The sequence below is a fragment of the Ambystoma mexicanum genome, chromosome 3q, assembly GCF_040938575.1.
Source record: "Ambystoma mexicanum isolate Mex_15411 chromosome 3q, UKY_AmexF1_1, whole genome shotgun sequence".
Taxonomy (NCBI): Eukaryota; Metazoa; Chordata; class Amphibia; order Caudata; family Ambystomatidae; genus Ambystoma; species Ambystoma mexicanum.
Window position 1 is genome coordinate 1057741712 of NC_090926.1, and position 16958 is coordinate 1057758669.

General features: G+C 45.2%; 1 protein-coding gene across 10 annotated transcripts in view; it reads right to left on the reverse strand.

The window, feature by feature from the left end:
- The window catches only part of ARL16 (ARF like GTPase 16), a 182466-nt gene extending 165570 nt beyond the window's left edge, over window positions 1–16896 (reverse strand). The window contains exons 1-3 of one of the 10 annotated variants that reach the window (XM_069655271.1): window positions 16818–16896; window positions 14482–14558; window positions 8277–8500 (exon numbers count right to left, since the gene is read on the reverse strand). The gene's annotated coding sequence lies outside the window, so the exon portion shown is untranslated. Of the gene's footprint in view, window positions 1–8276; window positions 8501–14481; window positions 14559–16326; window positions 16412–16439; window positions 16767–16793 lie in introns of those variants that run through there. The other 9 variants (XM_069655270.1, XM_069655273.1, XM_069655266.1 and 6 more) reach the window with 9 other exon arrangements.
- Between the last annotated feature and the right edge of the window lie 62 nt (window positions 16897–16958).

Below are 16958 nucleotides of genomic sequence, written 5' to 3' on the forward strand. Positions count from 1 at the left end.
CGTGAACTGCAGGGGTTAAACCTACAAGCACCCTGGACTAGACTGGCAAACTGGCAAAGTTTGGCCTGGACTGTGTCGGGGGTCGGTGAGTACTTGCATCACTAACTCGTGACCCCCTGGCACAGCCAATATTCTTTACGCATGAGAATTCCTGAAAAGATACTCACCTTAGCTAAGATAGCGCTCCCTAGCTATTCCCGAAATTCGAAAGTCATTACCTGCAAGGTTAGACCTTCCTTGAATAAAAGGACACTGTTCTTCCATCACCTCAAGCCCCTTCCTGAACTACTACAGCTCCGTGAAGATGACCTGCTTCCGATTTTACGCACAACCATGCGTTAATACACTGCTGTACTTTTGAGCACAAGGCTCCCCACTGCATATTTATTTTTGCATTTATTTCAGCGCACAAAACCCTTGGGAATCTGGGAGCTAGTTACATTGAGGCAAAAAAGAAGGGGAGGGGGGAGAAAAAAGGAGGAGAAATGCATCAGGATGAGTGACAAGTCTTCGGAGGAGCTGTGTTAGTTGAAAAGTCAGGTCCAAGTTTTTGCAGAAAGTCCAGAAGGCCAGTTCCTTTCTGAGGGCTGGTGGGAGATTGTTCCAAAGTTTGGCAGCTACTACTGGGAAGCTCTTGCCCCCCACCGAGAGGCGAAGGAAGTTGGGGATCTTGAGGAGGTGAAAGTTGGCAGATCTAAGAGGTAGGCCAGGCTGTGTTAGAGAGGCATTGGTGGACTAAGGATAGTGTTTTACATTTGATCATTTCGCAGATCGGGCTTCTGAAATGCGGTCAAATTTGGAGAGAGCTATGGCCACTCAGAGGGCATTGTTAAGAATCGTTTGTAGTTTGTGCAGATTGCACTCGGAGGTGCCGGTAAATAAGGCATTCCAATAGTCGATCTTGGATCCTGTGAAGGCTCTTGCAACAGAGAGGCAGTTGGGTGTGGAAAGTAAGAGCTTAATGGCGTTTAGCAGTTTGGTGGTTTAGGCTGCTGATGAGGCAATAAGAGTTCACCTGCCGCAAAAGGTCATCGTGTCCAGCTATGCGCCGAGAGTTTTGGCTGAAGAGGAAGTGGGGATTCGGTTTCCGTCAATGGTAAACTCCTTGTAGGCTGGGTCTTCATTGAGGCAAAGTAGGAAAGATGCCATCCAGTTTTGTATGACTTCATGCACCGAGTTGATTGTGGCCGAGTCCTGAGCGTATAAACCAGAAAGGGGGATAAGGAGCTGCGTGTCATCGGGCGTAGTACGTGTATGATATGCAGAGTATGTCGAAGAGGGGTTTTGTATAAATGTTGTAGAGAGTGAGGGAAAGACAGGAACCTTGGGAACTCTGCAGGTGCGGCAGAAAAGGCATCAATGAATACTTGTGAGGATCTGTTGGCTAGGAATGATTTAATCCAGTTGGTGGCCGATGAGAGGCAAGTTGGGAGCAGAGAGTTTGGTCTATAAAGACGAATGCTGCAGAGAAGTCCAGCATCATCAGGATGGCAATTATGCCAGTGTCCTTGATGGCATTGAGTTTAATTTTCAGGTCAGAGCAGTTTACATTCCGTGCTTGGGGCGGCAGCCTGATTGGTGGACACCTAATATATTATTCTCCTCGAGATAGTGTTGAACCTGGAAGTAGGCTATGCGATCCAGGATCTTCAGCGTCAAGGTACTGTAGTAATGGGGCGATAGTTTGTAGGTATGGAGGGGTTGAGGGAGGGTTTCTTGAGCAGCGCTAGGACCCATGCTTCCTTTAGGGAGGTTGGTACCAAGTTGGTGGAGAAGGAAGCATTAATGATGTCCGCGATGATTGGAATATTGGAGTAAGTGTCTCTGCACAGTCGTTTATGATCGAGGCTGGGCAGGTGCCACCTTTGCAGTGAGAAGGTTTGAGACTATTGATGATCTTCGTGACTTCAGGGACTGAGACATGGTGGAAGTTAAAAGGGGAGCAGGTGTGGGTCGGTAAAGCGCTGGGGGCTGTGGTGGTTTAGTTAGCATTGCATGTTGTTTGGAGAGGATTTTTTCTTTGAGGGAGTTGACTTTTCCAGCGAGAGCGTCTTGGATTTTGTGGTACCAGGTAATGTCCACTGTCGGGGCTGAATGGGGAGTGTAGGTGAGCGAGTGTCTAGCTCTCTGGAGTTGGATTTAGCGTTACTGATCCTGGAGTTGTAGCTGCTGGCTTTTGCAGCGTGGATTTCCCTTCTGTAGTCTTTGGCTAGGGAGGTGAAGAGGGCTTGGAGTCAGGGGTGGGAGTTTTTCTCCAAGCTAGCTCTGGGGTCACTTTTTGACACAAGCTTTGAGGAGCTCAGGTGTGAACCAGGCGTTTGGCTTTCCGATGTTTAGTGGGGCAAGCAGGTGGACTGCCGGAGCAATGGTTTTTATTGTAGATGTCGAACAGAGCTGCTGAATCTGTCACTGAGGTTGGGGGGTGAGCAAGGGTATCAAGTAGCGGGGCAAGGTTGATGTTTTTTTGTGCAGCGGGCAGACCTTTAGGTTTTGCAAGGTGAGCCGGACTGGGGCATTCAAGAGGGGGGGATATTGAAGGTAATGGTGTGGAGGTCAGACCATGGGCAAGGAGAGGTGATGTTGCAATTGAGGTCGCTGATCCAGTCAAGGGTGCAGCCTTGGTCATGGGTGGGCTCGAGAGATTGTTGCGTGAAGCCAACTTGGTTGAGTGCAGTGGCTACGCTGGTGGCTAGGGTGTCTGCTAAATCATTGAGGCCTAGGTTGAGGTCCCCAAGGATGATGATTTTTGGAGTTCGACTTAATGGAAGAGAATATGCTTTGAAGTAGGTTGTCCTCGAAGGCAAGGCTGGGTCCAGGAGGGCGGTAGATAAGGAGGGTGGTGTTGGTAGGAGACATCGAGAGCTTGGAGAGTATGGATCCGCAGTTAGGGATGACGGTGTGCGTGGCTGTGAGGGTGTTTGGAAAATGAGAGCAACGACACCTCCTGTTTTAGAGGATCCGTCACATCTTACTATAGCGTAACCTGGAGGAATGGCGATGGAAAGCGCTGGGTCTGCAGCAGGGTGAAGCCAGGTTTCAGTTATGGCAAGTGTTAAGCACAGTTTGCATGCAGTACCCTTTGGGAACACTACAAACAACTCCGACTACAGGTATAGGAAACCAGACCTTTGGTATAAGCTTGTACTACACAGTTTTGGTAGCATGTTGAGCAGCCAGGCTTATCTCAAGAGGAGTCAATATGAGCTGTAAGTGAGTTACACAGAGAATCACAGTGACAAGTATTGAAATAAACATACTCAAGGTTTCATAAATAAACAATTATTAATCAGTCAGTTAAAATACACCTTCTTCAGAAGGGGGCAATAGGATAGTAACACACAAATACACTTCAATACTGTACACTCTTAGTTTCTAAATCAGTAAAGAACCTTTTGGGATGGCCCACAGGCACAACCTACACCCTCAGGTGACTTCAATAGCTAGGGTGCTGGGGACATTAATATCTTACTGTTGGCATTTAGAATACTGTTATAAGTTGGCAAAAGGAAAATGTTATTAGAACAACAAGAGATCACAAATATTCTAAAACAGTCAAGTACTTTTGGATCCCTACAGCAGAGTCATTCAGTATAACAGGCTAGGCCAAAATCAATGGGCAAAAGTCTTATATAGGATGAAGCACTTCTGGTAGTTAAGTAGAAAAGTCTTTTCTTCAAAGACTTCTAAAACATTGTGCAAAGAAGAATCAAATGTAGGGCCACAAGCCGTTAGACTTGAGTAGTAGAAGATGCAAGCAACTCTACAGCAAGCGGCAAGTTCTCTCAGACTTTGTACAGTACCTTTGAATTGAAGAAAAGATGCAGCAGATGACTTCTGTTCCTGTGCAGCTCTACAGATCTCACTGTTCCTGGGCCTCAGTCGTGGCGACAAGAGGGAAGACTTCTGGGAACTCTTGCAATAAAATGGGACAGTCACCGCTCACAACCGGCAATCTTCAAATCAGTGGCTGTTCAGTGTTTCAGCTCCTTGCGTCTACCGCAAACAGCAACACCGGGGTTCCTGGCTGTTGAGAAGGACTTTCCTTGCTTCTGGGGTACCGCACTCTGTTGAGGGGGCTCAGGCTCGATCAGTCCTGCTTCCTGTGAGTCCAGAGGATCTTCCAGAAGCTCTAGGCCAGCTTTCAAACAATGCACACAATCTGGTGTTCATCTCCCAGGCTATACGGTTTCCAGCAGCAACTCTGGAAATTCAACCAGCTCCAAGAAGGATGTCCCGGTGGCTTATTTTGGAGCCGATTGGTCCCACCAAATCAGAGGGAGAAGTTGTCCGTGCCAGGGCTTCTCTGTCGATATGAATTTGGAGTTTCAGCACAGCAGCAAGGCTAAACCGGGCAAACCAACGGTCCAGGAGTTGCCGCCGGCATCCTCTTCAAGTTCTTCTTCGGTTCCTTCGTCCAGTGGTCGACTCTGCCTTCCAAGCCAAAAGCCTTGCCTTTTATGCTGTTCTCTCCCATTCATTCCAGCCTAGCTGTCCATCACCCATCAGGGTGGCTGTCCTTGCCGGGCAGTCAGCTGGCCAATCACTACAGAGTGCATTTGGGTCACAGAGGAGACCAAGCACGGGGAGTTTCAGGCACCTCCCTCACTTCCGGCCCAGCCCAGACACCTTGGAGCCAGAGGCGGGCTTCACTCCTGAATCCCGCCAAAGGCAAAGCGAACAATGGGATCAGACCTGGTTTGACACAGAGTAAATCTGAAGAAAGACCTTCCCACAAAGAAATAGCAAAAAAAGAAGACCGGGGCTATTTTTACAAAAATGGCACCCTTGTGTGCTTTACTGCAGCTGCGAACGCAGGCCGCGGTATATGCACAACATGGTAGTTAAAACGAAACCACTGCCACCAGCAATTCAGTGAGGAAAGGGTAACATAAAATTGTTACATGAGAAGCCAGTCAAAGGGGATACTAGGTAACCCCTCCAGCACCCGATAAGATAGTGTGTGCTAGGTCTAGAAAGTTACAAATGTAAGTAAAGTCACTTTCACTTTACTGCTCTTGGAAACAGTTTATCCCAGAGAAGGTATTTAAACCTTGGGGAAATCTAAAAGACTTCCCTGTGCCACTGCGCTGAAGGTGCTGTGTGACACAATGTAAAAGATGATGCCTATGGAGTTTTTCAGGCCCCATAACCAAAGGAAACAAAGCTCAGAAATCACATTAAAATACATGAGGGTGGCAAAAAGGGTCTCACTCTCCCCAGGTTAAAAAAATCAAGTCCTCGGGGGTCTCTAAGGTGGAGGGAATTAGCCCATTTCTGAAAATTCTCCCTAACAGCAAGTAGGTCCAGTTTGTGAAGTTATGATGTCATGGATTTCAGCTGCATGGGCCGGGTCTGATCCTGCATTGATTAAGGTGCCGTTGATAGGCTTGTGGGTTGGTCTGGCGGGCGTGCGCATTTGCGTTGGGCAGAATGGCTGAGGAGCGTAATGAGGTAAGCACGGGATGAGCTGTGTGCGCAATCTGTGGTACCTATTCCTCGTAAAGATTGGAGGGGGTGTAGCAATAGCGAAACCGGAGGCTTCAGGTTGAGTTGGGCATTGTTGGCGTATCTGCGTAGGTCAGAGTGGCTCAGGAGCGTAGTGTGGGATGCACGGTATGAGCCATGTGCGCAATCTGAGGAACCTGTTCCTCGTAAGGAACAGAGGGGTCTTAGCGAAAGCAGAACCAAAGGCTTCAGGTTGAGTGGGGTATTTTTGGCTTATCTGCATTGGGCGGAATGGCTGAGCAGCATAGTGTGGGATGCGCCGTGTGTGCAATCTGAAGAACCTGTTCCTCGTAAGGAACAGAGGGGTCTTAGCGAAAGCAGAACCAAAGGCTTCAGGTTGAGTGGGGTATTTTTGGCTTATCTGCATTGGGCGGAATGGCTGAGCAGCATAGTGTGGGATGCGCCGTGTGTGCAATCTGAACGTATTCCTCGTAAGGATCGGAGAGGGTGTCTCAATAGCGGAACCAGAGGCTACAGGTTGAGTGGGGCATTGTCAGTGTATTTGTGTTGGGCGGAAAGGCTGAGGAGCGTAGTGTGTGGGATGCATGGGATGAGCCATGTACGCAAACTGAGGAACCTATTCCTCGCAAGGATCGGAGGGTAGTGATGGCGGCGCCGTAGGTGTCGGATTGATAGAAGTATTTATTGTCGGGGGTGGCCGAGGCGTACGTTGGGAGAGCAGCGTGGTGCTGGGAAGGCGGATGCACCAAAGCACTTACCCGCGGACCAAGTGTGGGGGGCGTGCCCGGTGGATGTCTAGACTCACGTGGAGGGGGCTCGATTTGCAGGCTGTTGCGAGTCTCAGATCAGACTGAGGTTGTTGCAGGTCCAAGGTGGTGGGTTCCGGCTGAGAATGCAAAGTGAGGTGTCATGGCGGTTGTGTTCTGCGGTGCCATTGTATGGTGCCTAACACTAGCGGCACGCAACACCCAGCACTTGGCATGCGCAGGCTTTGCCGCAGAGGGATCGGCAAACAGGTACTAAGCAAATAGTCAAACGTAGAGGCGAGGCATAGCGCGTAGTGGACATGGATGGAGCAGTGCACTCTGCGGTGCTCAATGTCTTATCTTATTAATATCTATGTTTTAGCTCTTGCACTACCTGAAATGTCGCCAGGCCAAGAACGATAGTTAATTTCACATTCTTATTGTTCATGGCCTGTAAGAATGTTATTGTATTTTCCCTCCCTTGCCTTGAAGCACTTTTAAACACATTGTGTATAGGCAAAATATAAAGAAACTATACGTTTAAATATCATAATACCCCGCTCTTGGCTTGCGCTGGCTTTGCCGCAGAGGGTTCAGCAAGCAGGTTTTAAGCGAAGCAGTCTCGTACGTAGAAGCGATGCGTAGCACAGAGCGGACGTGAATTGAGCAGCGCAGGGCTGGACTGCATAAGTGAGGGAACGACTCTGAAGAACTGCCTGATGCGATATTTGTGTTAACATACGTCTTCTGTTGCAGGTTGTGGCTGTGTTCTTATCTGCATTAGGCGAAACGCATTTGTATACATGGTAAATAGCGTAAGGCTTGTGTGGTAACTGGTTATTATTACTGTGGTTTACTTGTGTTTAGTTATAAGGCCTAAAATAAATGCATGTTTGATATATGCTTTTCTAAGAGTATTCTGTGGGGTTTTACTGTGTGTGCTCATTTTGGGCTTCCGATCACTCGCACCTCTCCTGAGACTTAGTCTTGACCGCCTGCCAAGCTACCGTAGATTGGTCTGGGTTGTCCAGAAGGTTCCCCTGTTCCACTAAACTAGGGTGGCCTCTTAAATTTCTGCCCACCGGGTCAGAGTTTAGAAATCCATCTTAACAGGAGTCATTGATGATTATTTTCACAACATAGTGCAAACAATGCACACAGTCATCCTGGATTGCCATAAATTGTGTGCAACGCAAACAAAGTTAGCATAAAGAGGATCTACCTGCACCCAAGTCACACAATTTCATTCCCATTTATGCTAGTTCCGGGGACATCAAAAACAAGCTTCATCCTGTCAGGCAGGCAATCCTCTACTCTCCGACATGCTCCTACCCTCCTACTTCTCAAATGCCACAACCTCTGAATCGCACACTCAGTGAACAACCTACTGAACCATATCAGGCAATGCCATCAGTATAAGTCAAAGTGGGAAGAAACTAACGGGCAAGATATCCCCTTACTTTTAAGGACAATCTGTCATTGTTTCCTTTACGTGACCCAGAGTACCATTTCAGGACAATAGGGAAGACCAGCTTTATTTTTTTACCCGTTTTAACTTCTCACCTGAAGGGGATTCGGAACTGGCCCTGCTGATATCAATTCAGTGTCACATCCAACGGAGCCATCTCTCGTGGGTGGTTTGGTTTTATTCAATCAACTGGCCCTTAGGCCAATGGCAGCAACAAGGAGGCGGGAGCCGCCCGGACCTCTAAGGCCCCAACAAAGGCCCTGTCTACCCCTGTCAACCACTAGCTGCCCCTGTGAGTATGTCTGTCTCCCCCTTTCCCCGTGAGTATCTTCCGTGTCCCTCCACCGTCTCCACTTGCCCTTCTCCCTTCCACTCTTCCTTGTTTAGACTTGCACTTCCCCAATTGCCGTTAGACATAGTAATCGTTGCTGCCTGTCTCTCCCTCCACCTGCCCTCCCTTCCTCTTTTTTCCCCTTCCTGTGACAATGTGTGTTATTAGATACCTAATTGCCAAGGATTAAAGACATAATAGTGGGAAAAGGCACAGATTGTAAATACAGAAGTCCTGCATGTATGGACTTTCCTCCAATGATTACCTCTGTTTGGTTGCCTATGGAACGGTCCTCGAGGAGTGTGAGCCGGAGGACGACAGTTTAAGCTGGGCGTACTGAGTGAAAAAAACGGAAGATGAACAGCTGAGCAAATACAGCTGATCGTGTGCTGATGTAATTGGGAAGAAGTTTCACTTGAGAAATGCTTGCGAGCAGCTGTGAGGTACGTGGCCGACTCCCACGAACGCTGTTTTCCAGACAGCCAAATCCTGAAAGGTAACGGGAGGATGTAGTGAATCGCTTTATGATAAATGTACAAGTAACACTGGTACATTAGCTTATTTTCTAGTTTAATCGGAGGAGCCTCCGAAACGGGCTTTCTCAGTCAAGCCACATCTTCGTGTATGATTCCATCAACATTCTGGAATCATACACGAAGATGTAACCATGGTAACAACTAACATTCTTACATCTCCCTTTCTAAACAATAAAACTACAAATTGTAATCAAACAAAAATTATCTGTCAAAGTTAACTAAAACACTAAACAATATATTTTAAACATCACTCTGTATATTAATAACCAAAAAAAAGGATACAGTTTCTTCCATGTTTTTTTTTTCTCACGTATCAGCCAGTCTTGAAACTATCACTAAGTTGAACTCTTCAATAATATACATAGTCTTGTTTGTAATTCCATACTCTTTTTCTACATTTAGATCCAGACTGAACACTGTCATTTTTCTCTTCAATTGAACCTTCCTGCGCTTCCTTCCCTTGCAACTTTCCTTTTTCTGCAGCAAGATCATCTTCATATCTCATCACTTCCTTCTCCTTTGCCACCACAATATCACCACATGACCATTTCTTGCCATCTTCCAATATCACAGACTTTCTTGAGCACTCCATAACTTTCTGTGGAGCACGAAACTTAGGCTCTCCTTTCATCACACGTGTTGGTTCCCTCACTCTAACCATATCACCTTTCCTGACTTTACTCTCTTGAACGTTTCTCTGCTTGTCATAATAACTTTTATATTTCTCTTGTTTCCTTCTTACTTTGTCAACAATGTCATCCATGTTAATTTTTTTACTCTCATTGCTCATCATCCAGGCTGGCCTCAACCTATTAGTGAACAGTCTCCCTCTCATTAAAGTAAATGGCACCTCCTCGGTAATTGAATGTGGTGTGACCTTATATGTTGTGAGAGCTTCCTTAAGTGTCTCCTTCCATGGTAACCCATTTGCCAACGCTAACTGCAATATACCTTTAATGAAACGATTCATTCTTTCTACCAGCCCATTACCCATTGGGTGGTATAACGCTGTAGTATTGTGTTTAATAGATCTGTCCCTTAAAAATCCTTGAACCTCTGACGACATGAACTGGGCTCCATTATCTGACACAATTTCTTGCGGGTCTCCTTCTCTACTGAAAATCTCATCCAAAAATTTCACTACTTTAACAGCAGATACTGACTCCTCTGCTATGCCACATTCCACCCACTTGGATGTATAATCAACCAATACCATTAGATAGATCTTCTGACACTCCAAAGATTCATATGGACCAGCTATATCAATAGCCAATTTAGTCCAAACAGTAACAAGAATGTCCACAGGTTGTAATGGAGTCACTCGTACAGATTTGCTTTTGTCGCTTACAGAGCAAGCAGTACAATTTTTAACCAAGGCTTCCATATCACTCCACATGTTGGGCCACCAATAAGCCTCTCGTACTCTTCTTTTCGTCAACATTCTACCCACGTGGCCCTCATGCGCAATGTCCATGATCCTTTTTCTTAAAACTGTCGGTGGTATTATACGATCTCCTCTATACACACATACCTCATCACTGGACAATTCATCCTTAAATCTTTCCCAGTGACTCAACTTATCAGTTTCTCTCCAACCAGCTTCAATAGCCTTTCTTAACATCTCTTGTTCAATATCATTGTCCATTGCTTCCATCCAATCTTTTTTTGAAAAGCTAGGATGCACCTGAGCTACAATACAATCCATGCTCTGTTCTTCTCTGAACACTTTTTCATCTTCACCGTTATCTACATCATCCTCACATGGCAATCTAGAGAAACAGTCCGCAACCACATTACTCTTTCCCGGGGTGTACTTTATGGTCACATTGAATTGCATAATAATCAAAGTCCATCTTCTTATGCGTGGAGACATCATGTGGGAATTTTTTGCGTTCAATACATGAACAAGAGGCTTATGATCTGTTCTTACATCTACAGGAATTCCCCAAATAAGACTCTTAAAATGTTCTAATATCCACTTTACTCCAAGTGCTTCTTTTTCTATTGTCGAATAACTTCTCTCAGCACCTCTTAATGTCCTTGATGCAAACGCTATAGGAACCACTTCTCCATTTTGAACTTGTTCCAACATACCACCTAACCCCACATTGCTTGCATCCACTGCTATTCTTGTTCTGGCACTCGAGTCAAACAATTTCAAAGCTGGTGCTTTATTAATCATAGTCTTTATCTTTTCAAACTCCTTTTTACATTCTTCTGACCAAACATATTTCATTCCTTTGCACATTAACTTCCGCATGTTTTCAGTGTTATCAGAGTAATGGTCAATAAATTTGGAATAATATTCTGTGAGACCCAAAACACTCCTCAACTGGTCCTTATTATTTGGTTCTGCAATTTTAAGAATGGTGTCCACCAAAGATTTTTTAGGCATGATGCCCTTATCACTTATTCGATGACCCAAATATGTCACTTCATTTTGTTTTATCTTACACTTTTCAATCTTGAGTGTCATTCCCTTCTGCTGTAACACTTGCAGCACAGCTAACAATTTTGCATCATGCTCCTCTTGAGAATTTCCTGACACCAAAATATCGTCCTGGAAATAATACACTCCTTGTAGACCTTCAAAAAGATGATGCATTAACCTCTGGAACACTGCAGCAGCCGAAGCTAACCCAAACGGCATTCTCTTGTACCTAAAAGCTCCCAACGGCGTCACAAAAGATGTCAAATGTCTCGATCCTTCCTCAAGTACCACCTGATGGTAGGCCGACGACAAATCCAAAGTCGTGAAAAATTTCGCTGGACTCATGGTGGATAACATTTCTCCAATATTCGGTAAAGGATGTCGATCAATCCATATGTTTGCATTTAAATCTCTTAAATCAACACACATTCTGATGGATCCATCTGTTTTTCTAACCAATACAATAGGCGATAACCACTCCGAACTTTCAATTGGTTCAATGACATCTTGTTTGCATAGTTTCTCTAACTCAGCCTTTAATGCATCTCTGGTGCCGATGGGTATACTTCTCACTTTATGTACAACTGGTGTCACACCTCGTTTGAGAATAATGCGATGCTCAAATCCTTTAAGCAAACCAATCTTGTCATTAAAGACATTTGGAAACGTTTTTGTCAAACTCTCTGCATTGTCACACACCTTTTCAGAAATGCACAGGATGGGTACACTTTCTCCTGGATGAATTTTGATATTCAATGCAGCTTGCTCCCACCATCCTACTATTGAAAAGCCATCCTCCGCCACATACAATCTGCAGTATGTCTTGCGTCCTTCAAATTTCAATTTCACCCAAACACAATCTATAATATTGATAGGTGTCTTTCCATAACCTGTTGCTCTGGTGTTTGTCATCTGTAAATCTTCCATCTTCTTCATCAAAACATTTACATACGTCTGTACATCAACCATAGTATAAGGGGAACCTGTATCCACCATCACTTGTAACGTTACACCATCAATATCCATGGGAACCCAAGATCCTACTCCACCATCTCTTGGTGTAACAGTAAGTATCTGGACTCTATCCTCTGCCCGATCTGTTATTGCTACCAAATTACTGGAAGCAGCACTCTCCTCGACTGCTCTCACGGCCATGGTAGTTACACCTCTGCTTCTAAAAAAATCGACCAGTATTCCTACCAAATCTGCCATTAAATCTGCTTCTTCCTCTGTTGGTGCGACACATCTTTCCAAAATGTCCAGTATGCCCACACCTAAAACACTCTGCAGAGAACGCTGGACACTCCTTTTCCATATTTTCATGTTTGCTCCATCCACAATATGTACACCTATTATTTTGCTTGAATGCACCTCCTCCATCTTGTCTGTAAACACCAGATGCCTCTGACCTGACCATTCTCTTGACCATGGCAACCAGTTTTTCTTCTCGATTGTTTAGCTGATCATCATCTATCCCTTGGACTGACTTAATTCCCGTGAATTCTGGTTTACTTTGAACCTCTCTCATACATTTTTCACCCATTTCCATCGACCTGGCTATCTCCACCGTCTTCTCTAATGTGGGATTTTTCGCCTGCCATAGTCGTTGCTGAATGCGCGGGTCAGCCACATGCAACACTATCTGATCCCTCAAATATTCATCCGTGACTCCAGTGAAGGCACATGTGGCCATTAGTCCTCTCAATGCAGCTACATATGAATCAATACTTTCCTCTTTGCCCTGTTTTCTTGTGAAAAATCTGTATCTTTCCAACACAATGTTGGACTTATTACCAAAATGTTTGTTCAATTTAGCAACTGCTATATCATACTTTCTTGACCCACTTGACGCTTCACCCCATGTTTCTTCATCTTGTTCTAGATCAGGTAACGATCTAAATATCCTCAAAGCTTCTGTACCAATACAGTGTAACAACGTTGCTTCCTTCTGATCATCATTGAATTTTGCCCCACCAATCGCTCTTAAATACACATGAAAGTTGTCCTGCCACTGCTGCCAGGGGCATGTTGGATTACCAGGAGCCGACAAGAATTTTATAGGAGCAGCCGTGTTTTGCATGGCTAAAGCTTGATGATGAATAGTCTGTAATGTCCTACTCATAGGTAGTACCTTCTGAAGTTCATTAGTATTCTTATTTTATTTCCGAACTTCCTGTTTTACAGCAAAAAAACGAACTCAAATCATTAACGCTGTGCACACTGTAAGCGTTGAATTATTCTCTGTTAGTTTATCTTCTTTGATACATTGTAACTGTATCAGAACAGCTGATTGCCGAAATCGCGATCATACGAAAACACAATTTTTTTTTTTGTGTCCAAAATGGCCGCACGCAACTCACGCACGAGGGTCCTTTACTCTAACCTCCAGCGGCAGTTGATCCACACCTCTCGCGCTGCCCTCGTTTTCCCTTGTAAGGTGATATTCTACTTCCTTGATGCAATATTACTTTTCCATAATGCTGCTCACCCCTTCTTCGCCACGAATGTATCCTCCGGCACCGCAGCTCACACTCAACCCACTCTCACGCCATATACTTTCACTTCCTCTCTTTCTCCTGTCCGGGGGCTCCCTCCACTGATCAGCATCCTCGTCGCCAATTGTAGTGAATCGCTTTATGATAAATGTACAAGTAACACCGGTACATTAGCTTATTTTCTAGTTTAATCGGAGGAGCCCCCGAAACGGGCTTTCTCAGTCAAGCCACATCTTCGTGTATGATTCCATCAACATTCTGGAATCATACACGAAGAAGTAACCATGGTAACAACTAACATTCTTACAGAGGAGTGAATGGAATGAGGCGAACGACTTCGCCGGAGGCTCGATGGGAGCGCCCTATCTGAAGACGGCCTATATAATAAAGCGTGACGAGCGCTCGCTGTGGGGGAAAAAGTGGGAAAGAAAGGGAGTCTGCACCGGCATGTTTGAATGAGGGACGTGTGAAGAGTCCCAAGCGACCGTTGTCGCTGTAAAGACATTAAGGAAGTTGGCGCTGTTGCGCTTTCAGTTAAAGAGTCTTACCCTGGGAAGGCAAACGTTACGTCCGCATAAGGTCAGAAGATAAGCGCTGTTGCTCTCCAATATAAAGTGTAAGCAGCGTGTCATTAACTAGTTGAAAGTGTAAGAAAGCATGTACCGCTTCAAACTGGAAAAGGCATTAGATCCCGAAGAACGAGGAAACAGCAATGTGAACAGATGCAATAAAAGGGAACTCCATCCACAAGTTCACCTTTACCAAAAAGAAGAAGCCCGTTTCTTATACGGCAAAGCAAGTAATTAAGGAGGTGGTAAGAAAGCTTCAATAGACCTCAACAACCAGAGGTCACGTGCAGTTACTTAGGACAAGAGTAAAAAGAAAAAAAAATAAGAAAATTACAAAGGAAAGGAGAGAGACATCTCGGAGACTGAAAAACTAAAAGCATAAGAAGGAAGAAGCTCACAGGAGGGAAGGGACATTAAATAACTATATATTGACTCTTACCTGAACTTACCCTCGGCGACATCCTCTTACAGAAGCTGGAAACACCTCGAGAGAAGATGCATCCTTTACCAAAATACCTAAAAGATAAAATTATTTATATTAATAAAAGAGTTGGATTCTCTTTGTAATCCTACAATCTACTTATTGGCTCAGAGTTTCATTCATGTGTTGTTCAGCTGAATTGTGACATTTTCCCTGTCTTGTTATAGTCCTGCACTACCACAATTGCTGTCAAGCATAGTAACAGTAGGTGCTTGCCTATCGCAGCCATCTTTCCCTCTTCCCCCTCCACTCCCCTTCCATTTCCTTTAGCACTTACTCCCATCATTTGTCCAGTGACCCTGATAGTAACTTGTCTGTCTCCCCTTTTTCCCCTCCGTGTCTCCCCTACTCCCCCAGCACTATTCTGAATCGTCATCCGACCTTTTATTATAGTTGCTTATTTTGTTCCTCTCCTGCCTCACTCCACACACCCCCGCACCCTCTCCCCCTCCCCTTGTATACTCATGCACTACATCAATTGTCAGGCATAGTAATGTTACTGCTTGTTTGTCTCATTTCCCCTTCCCCTTATCTCCCTATTTGTTCCTTGCACTATCGGAAATGTCGTCAGGCTGATTATGATATTTATTTGACCTACATTCTAATTTGTTTCAAGGACTTGTAAGAATGTAATTACATTCTCCCATGTTCCCTCCCTACTTGAAGCGCTTTGAAACACTTTGTGTATAGACGCTATACAAATAAACTATCAAACTGCTTGGGACATAAAGCCCATTCCCAAGCAGTCAAAAATCCCAGCTGGGCAGTGATCTGCAAATTGCTGTAGGCGCAGTGTTGTTTGCAGGTAATGGGAGGCGTTTATGTGTCTATAGACATGAGCATGTCCCTTACGGAGGTGCGAATGGGGCAGGGGGGGTGAAGGGAATGGCGAAGCTGCATGCCAAGGGGGACAATGACACTAATGGTAGTCATTTAAAATATTCTTTCACTGTGTTTTCGTCAGTTTTGGAGGGACTGTGAAATGGTCAGTGGCAACACTCATTTGCTTTAACTCTGGCAATCCATTTAACGGCCATAGAGCAAGCCTACTCCCAACCCCAGCCTTGGCAATCTTCGCGCATGCATGACACCACCTACCACCTATTCAGCCTCCCCAGTCACTTCCCCTAGAACAGACCTCTGGATAAAGTACAAATTCTGCCCTAGATTTTTGTAAAACTGCTGTAAAAATAATTTTAAAAAACTGCGTTGTTGTGTGGAGGAAAGGACAGGACCCAGATATGGGGTTTGAATTGGGGGGATTGCAGTGACAAATGAGTATGGAGGGGAGGGAGCAGAAGTGGGCGGGGCAGAGGTAACCCTTTAGCTTTTTTTTTTTGTATTTTTTTTTTTTTTTTACACTTCGACCACTACCATCTGTCCCTTAAAATCAGCATACATGCCAAAATTATACATTCCATTCGTGAGACGTTAGTCCAGTCTTGGTTATAACTGTGCATTTGAGACTTGTATACCTGGATTTATAAAATCGGAAATTCCATGGCTACAAGCCCCAAAATACACATTTTAAACCAGGACTGGACTAGCATCTGCCAAATACAAAGGATGTCGGCATGGACGAGCGAGGACACGTTATTGCTGACGTTTGCATCTCGCATGCTGAGAAGAAGGTTACATTTACCATCAAACATATGAGCATATGCCACAGCAGAAAATTAACACCGTGGACTGATTAAAGCAGAAGGCAGGAGAACCACTTCCCACTGACCCCAGCTCCACTCTAGGGTGACCAGATTTGTAAAACAACGTTTTAAAAAACACACCATACATTTGATAGCCTACCAGGACTACAATGCAGCAGTGGTGGAGGTAGGCTCCACCCAGACTCCTGAAAATAAACTGCTACGGCTCGTTCTCAAAACAAAGGAAAAGCTTTCTTGTCACAATGCACGTGCCTCGAGCTTAACGGAAAGGACGGAAGTTGGAGCCAACCCTTGGATGGCTTGTAATTCTTAGTAAACAAGCGGCTGCGTGACGATTTCTGCCTGTGGTCATCCTCCCAGTTCCCTAGACCGGGACAGGGGTAGTAGTAGCGAGGATCCAATTACGGTAGCCCGGACGTCTGGTGACCCTAGTTTCCACGCTCACAGGTCACGCCCTAAAATCGCTTATTTCTTTCTCGCGTCATACTGCGTAACCTAATACACTTGGGTTGACTCTTTATTTTTAGGTCACGACTTTTGACCAGCTACAATGATGTCACGCCCTCTGACCCGGACAGACCTCACTCGGCTCAACCTCTGACCCACCCTTTTCTACGGTCACCAACGCACCAGGTGACCCCACTGCTCCTCCGGGCACCACTTCGTTTAGCTGAACGCTTCTTCCACAACACCGGTCGCCTAAACAAACCAAGATTGCGGAGACTGGTTTACAGAACTGTCCCTCAAAATAACAACCTCGTTTGCTCATGT